A 10,000-nucleotide genomic window follows, 5' to 3' on the forward strand; every position below is an offset into this window, starting at 1 on the left:
ATGACAGGTTTTTTGGGGGGCCCCCCTAGGAGAAAAACGATCAGTTGACCCCTTTCTACTGGTCCGTTTGACGTGAAATTTCGATATTTGTCATCCGGGTGATCAAGGTGCAATATGATACCAAATTTGTCAACTCTGGTTCCGTCTTTCAAAAGTTTTAGCGTTACAAACAAACATACATACATACATACATACATACACACCGATTTTTGCCTTTTATATATATAGAAGACTAGCAGGGCTACCCGGCGTTGCTCGGGACCGTATAAACAATGAAAAAACAAAAGCAGATATTGAACATATGTTTTATTCTTAGGGGAGAGGAATCTTTCATCTCAAGTTTTAGCGTTACCAGCAAACATTTGTCTTTTATATATATAGATAATGACAGGTTTTTTGGGGCCCCCCTCGAAGATAACTGATCAGTTGACCAACTTCTAGTGGTCCGTTTGACGTGAAATTTCGATATTTGTCATTCGGGTGATGGGGCTTCGATATGATACCAAATTTGTCAAGTTTGGTTCCGTCTTTCAAAAGTTTTAGCGTTACAAACAAACATACATACATACACACAGACGTTTGGCTTTTATATATATAGACTAGCAGGGCTACCCGGCGTTGCTCGGGACCGTATAAACAATGAAAAAACAAAAGCAGATATTGAACATATGTTTGATTCTTAGGGGAGAGGAATCTTTCATCTCTATGTATTATTTGTTTTATCTACCCTAGGACTGATATTGTTCATGTTTTATCCCTAGCATAGGTAATTTACAGCATGTATATGAAATTGTTTTACCTTAGGGAGAAGAGAACAGGTAATATACAACATAATGTGTCTATATTACATCCCTGGCAACGCCTAGAAACCAGCTAGAACATGTATTTCAGTCAATCTTTATTATATCCTGGGCTATGCCGGGAAACCAGCTAATCTCTTTTTAGTGACTTGACCACCAAAATACCTCCCTAAGTGTGTCCTTTCTTTTGAACTTATTAGATATAGGTATCTAGAAATGTGTGTGAAATTTTGTTGAATGCATTGTTCACTATGATTTTCTTATTGTTCTACACAATATCAACTGTAGCGAAATAACACAGTAAACTTAGTGTAGTGTTAGAATAAAGAGCAAAGGAAAAAATTAGAATCATATTTTGTAATTGCAAATCTAAATTTGCTAGCATGTACCAGTATTTGCCAGGTTGTGGAAATTTGGAACTTATAACATATGTAGTGGCCTTTTCCTAGATACCTATTGCTAAAAATTATACTTTCATTTTGTTAGAAAAATCTCTCTTCAGATGCCCTGCATCATTCAAAATAAAAACAAATATTTTTATAATTGTTTCAGTATATTGCTACACAATGTGAAAGTTTTTAACGTTTGTAAAAAAAATCATGAATGTGCTTATATTGCAAAAAAGAAAATATCAGTGCACAGTATTGAAAGTGTTTGAGATTCCAAAGTCTGTAACATTTCTACTAACTTCATAAGATGTCATGTGAGAAACTGAATTGAATATCAAGACATTATCTGAAGCGTTTTTATTTTGGTGTAACATATGTGTTTACAGTGAACCTTAACTTTTAATAAACAGATTGGTATGCAATGACATAGGCTAAGAATCTTTAAAATATATATAAATTGGAAAAATGTGTGAACAAATGAAAAAAAAATGATCCGCTCCACTTGATGACATCAAGCACAGTAATATTTTAGTGAAGAAAATATGAAATTGATGTTCAGTGATTAGTTTGGATGAATGAGAAAATGTAATTGTTTGATGCATAAAAATAACTCAGTTGCTGTATTTGATATTAAGCAGCAAAATATAGTGATTTGAATATTTGGGAAAACATCAAACCAGATTATGTAAAAAGAAAAAAAAAAGATGAAATTAGAAAATATATATTTTATGTTTATGAGTTCTGCCAATCAAAATTTTGTGGCAGAAATTGGGTGATTACCATGCAATTTTATTTTGGTAAAATTCTTAAATTATTAGAATGTTTATTATAATTTCTAATTAGTGACTTGTTATAATCAAAATCCGCCCTAAAGAGTGTCCTTTCTTTTATTAGGTATCAGAGTAGGTATCAAGATTTCTACTTCTATACAAATGTGATATTTCAGATCTGTACATAAAAAATTTGTTGAATATATAGGTTGAGAATTGTTCTGTGTCGCTCTCTCTCACACACACACGCATTCTCACTTTTATAGATATAATAGATAGATTACTCTAGATATATTTCCATATGTCTGAATACCCTATATACAAATTTTCAAATCTGTAGATAAAAAAATTTGTTGAGTATATAGGTTGAAAATTGTTCTCTCTCTCTCTCTCACACACACATTCTCAATTTTAGAGATATAATAGATAGATTATGCTAGATATATTTCCATATGTCTGAATACCCTATATACAAATTTTCTAATCTGTAGATCAAATATTTGTTGAATATATAGGTTGAAAATTGTTCTTACTCTCTCTCTCTCTCTCTCTCTCTCTCTCTGGCTACCTCACACACACATTCTAACTTTTATAGATATAATAGATAGATTATGCTAGATATATTTCCATATGTGTGAATACCCTATATACAAATTTTCTAATTTGTAGATAAAATTTTTTAGAGTGCATAGGTTGAGAATTGTTCTCTCTATCTCTCACACACACACATTCTAACTTTTAAAGATATAATAGATTATGCTAGATATATTTCGATATTTCTGAATACCCTATATATAAAAATTTGTTGAATGTATAGGTTGAGAACTGTTCTCTCTCTCTCTCTCTCTCTCTCTCGCTCACACACACACACATTCTCACTTTTATAGATATAATAGAAAGATTATCCTAGATATATTTCTATTTGTATGAATACTCTATATACAAATTTTAAAATCTGTAGATAAAGAATTTGTTGAGTATATGGGTTGAGAATTGTTCTCTCTCTCTCTCTCTCTCTCTCTCTCACACACACACACATTCTCACTTTTATAGATATAATAGATTATGCTAGATATATTTCCATATGTCTGAATACCCTATATACAAATTTTCAAATCTGTAGATAAAAAATTTGTTGAGTATATAGGTTGAGAATTGTTCTCTCTCTCTCTATCACACACATTCTCACTTTTATAGATATAATAGACAGATTATGGCAGATATATTGAAATATGTCTGAATGCCCAATATACAAATTTTGAAATCTGTAGATAAAAAATTTGTTGTATACATAGGTTGACAATTGTCCTCTCTCTCACACACACACACATTCTCACTTTTATACATATAATAGATAGATTATGCTAGATATATTTCTATATGTCTGAACACCCTATATACAAATGTTCAAATCTGTGGATAAAAAATTTGTTGAATGTATAGGTTGAGAATTTTTATCTCTCTCTTTTTCTCTCTCTCTCTCTCGCTATCTCACACACACGCATTCTCACTTTTATAGATAAAATAGATAGATTATGCTAGATATATTTCCATATGTCTGAATACCCTATATACAAAGTTTCAAATCTGTAGATAAAAAATTTGTTGAATATATAGGCTTAGAATTGTTCTCTCTCTCTCTCTCACACACACATTCTAACTTTTGTAGTTATAATAGATAGATTATGCTAGATATATTTCCATATGTCTGAATACCCTATATACAAATTTTCTAAACTGTAGGTAAAAAATTTGTTGAGTATGTAGGTTAAGAATTGTTCTCTCTCTCTCTCTCACACACACACACACACACACACACAAGTTCTCACTTTTATAGATATAATAGATAGATTATGCTAGATATATTTCTATATGTCTGCCTACCCTATATACAAATTTCCAAATCTGTGCCCAAAAATGTGTGGAATATATAGGTTGAGAATTGTTCTCTCTCTCTCTCTCTCTCACACATATTCTCACTTTTATAGGTTATATAGGTTGAGAATTTTTTGCTCTTTCCATCACTCACATTCACACTTTTATAGATATAATACATAGATTATGCCAGATATATTTACATATGTCTGAATACCCAATATACACATTTTCAAATCTGTAGATAAAAAATTAGTTGAATATATAGGTTGAGAATTGTTCTCTCTCTCTCTCTTTCTCTCTCTCTCACACACACATTCTCACTTTTATAGATATAATAGATAGATTATGCTAGATATATTTCCATACGTCTGAATACCCTATATCCAAATTTTCTAATATGTAGATAAAAAATTTGTTGAATATATAGGGTGAGAATTTTCCTTCCTCTCTTTCTCTCTCTCTCTTTCTCACACACACACAAGCTGAAAATTGTTCTCTCTCTCTCTCTGACTCTCTCTCTCTCTCTCTCTCACACACACACACATGGTCATTTTATAGATATAATAGATAGGTTATGCTAGATATATTTCTATATGTCTGAATACCCTATATACAAATTTTTAAATCTGTAGATAAAAAATTTGTTGAGTATATAGGTTGAGAATTGTTCTTTCTCTCTCTCTCACACACACATTCTCACTTTTATAGATATAATAGATTATGCTAGATATATTTCCAAATGTCTGAATACCCTATATACAAATTTTCAAATCTGTAAAGATAGAATTTGTTGAATATATAGGTTGAGAATTGTTCTCTCTCTCTCTCTTTCACACACATTCTCACTTTTATAGATATAATAGATAGATTATGCTAGATATATTTCCTTATGTCTGAATACCCTATATACAAATTATCAAATCTGTAGATACAAAATTTGTTGAGTATATAGGTTGAGAATTGTTCTCTCTCTCTCTCTCTCACTCACTCACTCACTCACTCACTCACACACACACACACACATTCTACCTTTTATAGATATAATAGATTATGCTAGATATATTTCCATATGTCTGAATACCCTGTATACAAATTTTCAGATCTGTACATAAAAATTAGTTGAATATATAGGTTGAGAATTGTTCTCTCTCTCTCTCTTCTCTCTCTCTCTTTCACACACATTCTCACTTTTCTAGATATAATAGATAGATTATGCTAGATATATTTCCATATGTCTGAATACCCTATATACAAATTTTCTAATCGGTAGATAAAAAATATGTTGAATATATAGGGTGAGAATTGTACTTACTCTCTCTCTCTCTCTCTCTCTCTCTCTCTCTCTCTCTCTCTCACGCACACATTCTCACTTTTATGGATATAATAGATAGATTATGCTGGATATATTTCCATATGTCTGAATACCCTATATACAAACGGTCAAATCTGTAGATAACAAATTTATTGAATAGATAGGTTGAGAATTGTTCTCTCTCTCTCTCTCGCAACCTTACACACACAACCACACGCAAACATTCTGACTTTTATAGATATAATAGATCGATTATGCTAGATATATTTCCATATGTCTGAATACCCAATATACAAATTTTCAAATCTGTAGGTAAAAAATTTGTTGAATATATAGGTTGAGAATTGTTCTCTCTCTCTCACACACTCACATTCTCACTTTTATAGATATAATGTATAGATTATGCTAGATATATTTCTATATGTCTGAATACCCTATATACAAAGTTTAAAATCCGTAGATAAAAATACGTTGAGTATATAGGTTGAGAATTGTTCTCTCTCTCTCTTACGCACACACACACACACACACACACACACACACACACACACACACACACATTTTCACTTTTATAGATATAATAGATAGATTATGCTAGATATATTTCCATATGTCTGAATACCCTATATACAAATTTTCAAATCTGTAGATAAAAAATGTATTGAATATATAGGTTGAGAATTGTTGTCTCTCTCTCTCTCTCTCTCTCTCTCTCTCTCTCTCTCTCTCTCTCTCTGGCTACCTCACACACACACACATTTTCACTTTTATAGATATAATAGATAGATTATGCTAGATATATTTCCATATGTCTGAATACCCTATATACAAACTTTCAAATCTGTAGATAAAAAATTTGTTGAGTATATAGGTTGAGAATTGTTCTCTCTCTCTCACACGAAACTGTGCGCTCGGCTTCTTCCCCCCCCCCTTCCCACCCCAAATGCTTGGGAAACTGTGCACTGTTTTTGTTGGTTTTCAAGCTGCCTCTTCCCCCCCCACACACACACAGTTTAACAGTAGTAGGAGGTCAAGAGAAAGAGGGTGAGAGAGAGAGAAGAGTAAGTTGGTGAGAGAGAGAGAAAAGAGAAAGAGGGTGTTGGTTTTATATTTTTATTATCGTCTAATATTTTGAAAGCTGAATTTCTAATAAAATGTGCATCTATAGGAGATAATGCCTGGGAATGTGTTCCCCCCCCCCCCACAGTTTAACAGTGGTGTGACGTCAAGAGAAAGAGGGTGAGAGAGAGGGAAGAGTAAGTGGGTGAGAGAGAGAAAGAGAGAGAAAAAAAAAGAAAGACGGTGTTGGTTTTGTGAAAAAAGTTGTTATTTACAATTGTTCGCATTCTTGGCCTTTTGGTCAAGATCAAAGTGTAGTATCTGTTCTTCAGATGCTGCACTTCTATTTCTTGTTCTCTTTCGGTGGAGGAGAAATCCTCCACGACTGAGACAATTTTTATTTTTGTACCTTTTCTCCACGTTAAAAAACGACCCTGGTGTCTAACTCTGTCCCGTGGGGAGGCATAGTAAATAGGTACAATTGTTCGCCATTAGTGGATGTTGACGTCACGTCACGTGACATGACTAAGCGTTTTTTTTTTTAGTATGAATAACATTTTTTGTTTTAATTATAAAGTCTACACTTAATTTTATAGAAAATGATGTATATATAATAGAAAAAAAAAATTACTGGTTTTGTTGGATTCAAGTGGATCCCCCCCCTCCAGTTTAAGAGATAGCAGGTCACGTGGTAATATACAAAATGGCTAGCGTAAATATAAAGATCGGTTTTTTTATCGACGAATATTTTGAAAGCTGAATTTTTTTTTATTCCTGTACATTTTTTCCTGATATTTTTCGTTAAAACTCTTGTATAAATACTATTTTTAACCAGTTAAATACGTTGGAGACATTGTCATGGAGTTTAATAATCTCTAGAACAAAGCAGAAGAGAAATTACAAAAGTATCGGTAAAACAAAGTGTTTGTTTACATTTGTTCGCCATTACTGGATGTTGACGTCACGTCACGTGACATGACTAAGCGTTTTTGGATTATGTAATATTAACATTAAAATGACAGGTTTTTTGGGGGGCCCCCCTAGGAGAGAAATGATCAGTTCACCCCCTTTTAATGGTCCGTTTGGTGTGGAATTTCGATATTTGTCATGCGGGTGATCAAGGTTCAATATGATACATAATTTGTCAACTTTGGTTGTGTCTGTCAAAAGTTTGAGCTGACGTCACGTCACGTGACACGTATTGAATAACGTTAACATGACAGGTTTTTTGGGGGGCCCCCCTAGGAGAAAAACGATCAGTTGACCCCTTTCTACTGGTCCGTTTGACGTGAAATTTCGATATTTGTCATCCGGGTGATCAAGGTGCAATATGATACCAAATTTGTCAACTCTGGTTCCGTCTTTCAAAAGTTTTAGCGTTACAAACAAACATACATACATACATACATACACACCGATTTTTGCCTTTTATATATATAGACTAGCAGGGCTACCCGGCGTTGCTCGGGACCGTATAAACAATGAAAAAACAAAAGCAGATATTGAACATATGTTTGATTCTTAGGGGAGAGGAATCTTTCATCTCTATGTATTATTTGTTTTATCTACCCTAGGACTGATATTGTTCATGTTTTATCCCTAGCATAGGTAATTTACAGCATGTATATGAAATTGTTTTACCTTAGGGAGAAGAGAACAGGTAATATACAACATAATGTGTCTATATTACATCCCTGGCAACGCCTAGAAACCAGCTAGAACATGTATTTCAGTCAATCTTTATTATATCCTGGGCTATGCCGGGAAACCAGCTAATCTCTTTTTAGTGACTTGACCACCAAAATACCTCCCTAAGTGTGTCCTTTCTTTTGAACTTATTAGATATAGGTATCTAGAAATGTGTGTGAAATTTTGTTGAATGCATTGTTCACTATGATTTTCTTATTGTTCTACACAATATCAACTGTAGCGAAATAACACAGTAAACTTAGTGTAGTGTTAGAATAAAGAGCAAAGGAAAAAATTAGAATCATATTTTGTAATTGCAAATCTAAATTTGCTAGCACGTACCAGTATTTGCCAGGTTGTGGAAATTTGGAACTTATAACATATGTAGTGGCCTTTTCCTAGATACCTATTGCTAAAAATTATACTTTCATTTTGTTAGAAAAATCTCTCTTCAGATGCCCTGCATCATTCAAAATAAAAACAAATATTTTTATAATTGTTTCAGTATATTGCTACACAATGTGAAAGTTTTTAACGTTTGTAAAAAAAATCATGAATGTGCTTATATTGCAAAAAAGAAAATATCAGTGCACAGTATTGAAAGTGTTTGAGATTCAAAAGTCTGTAACATTTCTACTAACTTCATAAGATGTCATGTGAGAAACTGAATTGAATATCAAGACATTATCTGAAGCGTTTTTATTTTGGTGTAACATATGTGTTTACAGTGAACCTTAACTTTTAATAAACAGATTGGTATGCAATGACATAGGCTAAGAATCTTTAAAATATATATAAATTGGAAAAATGTGTGAACAAATGAAAAAAAAATGATCCGCTCCACTTGATGACATCAAGCACAGTAATATTTTAGTGAAGAAAATATGAAATTGATGTTCAGTGATTAGTTTGGATGAATGAGAAAATGTAATTGTTTGATGCATAAAAATAACTCAGTTGCTGTATTTGATATTAAGCAGCAAAATATAGTGATTTGAATATTTGGGAAAACATCAAACCAGATTATGTAAAAAGAAAAAAAAAAGATGAAATTAGAAAATATATATTTTATGTTTATGAGTTCTGCCAATCAAAATTTTGTGGCAGAAATTGGGTGATTACCATGCAATTTTATTTTGGTAAAATTCTTAAATTATTAGAATGTTTATTATAATTTCTAATTAGTGACTTGTTATAATCAAAATCCGCCCTAAAGAGTGTCCTTTCTTTTATTAGGTATCAGAGTAGGTATCAAGATTTCTACTTCTATACAAATGTGATATTTCAGATCTGTACATACAAAATTTGTTGAATATATAGGTTGAGAATTGTTCTGTGTCGCTCTCTCTCACACACACACGCATTCTCACTTTTATAGATATAATAGATAGATTACTCTAGATATATTTCCATATGTCTGAATACCCTATATACAAATTTTCAAATCTGTAGATAAAAAAATTTGTTGAGTATATAGGTTGAAAATTGTTCTCTCTCTCTCTCACACACACATTCTCAATTTTAGAGATATAATAGATAGATTATGCTAGATATATTTCCATATGTCTGAATACCCTATCTACAAATTTTCTAATCTGTAGATCAAATATTTGTTGAATATATAGGTTGAAAATTGTTCTTACTCTCTCTCTCTCTCTCTCTCTGGCTACCTCACACACACACATTCTAACTTTTATAGATATAATAGATAGATTATGCTAGATATATTTCCATATGTGTGACTACCCTATATACAAATTTTCTAATTTGTAGATAAAAAATTTGTAGAGTGCATAGGTTGAGAATTGTTCTCTCTATCTCTCACACGCACACATTCTAACTTTTAAAGATATAATAGATCATGCTAGATATATTTCGATATTTCTGAATACCCTATATTCAAATTTTCAAATCTGTAGATAAAAAATTTGTTGAATGTATAGGTTGAGAACTGTTCTCTCTCTCTCTCTCTCTCGCTCACACACACACACACATTCTCACTTTTATAGATATAATAGAAAGATGATGCTAGATATATTTCTATTTGTATGAATACTCTATATACAAATTTTAAAATCTGTAGATAAAGAATTTGTTGAGTAT

General features: G+C 31.9%; 1 protein-coding gene and 1 pseudogene across 1 annotated transcript in view; both read left to right on the forward strand.

Moving 5' to 3' along the window:
• The window catches only part of LOC145291048 (beta,beta-carotene 15,15'-dioxygenase-like), an 86,313-nt gene that overhangs the window by 52,629 nt on the left and 23,684 nt on the right, over positions 1-10,000 (forward strand). The window lies entirely within an intron of this gene.
• Positions 6,489-6,622, forward strand: LOC145291773 (U2 spliceosomal RNA; annotated as a pseudogene).

The sequence above is a fragment of the Euprymna scolopes genome, chromosome 12 (genome assembly GCF_053919585.1).
Source record: "Euprymna scolopes isolate OS-2025 chromosome 12, ASM5391958v1, whole genome shotgun sequence".
In the NCBI taxonomy this organism is placed as follows: domain Eukaryota; kingdom Metazoa; phylum Mollusca; class Cephalopoda; order Sepiida; family Sepiolidae; genus Euprymna; species Euprymna scolopes.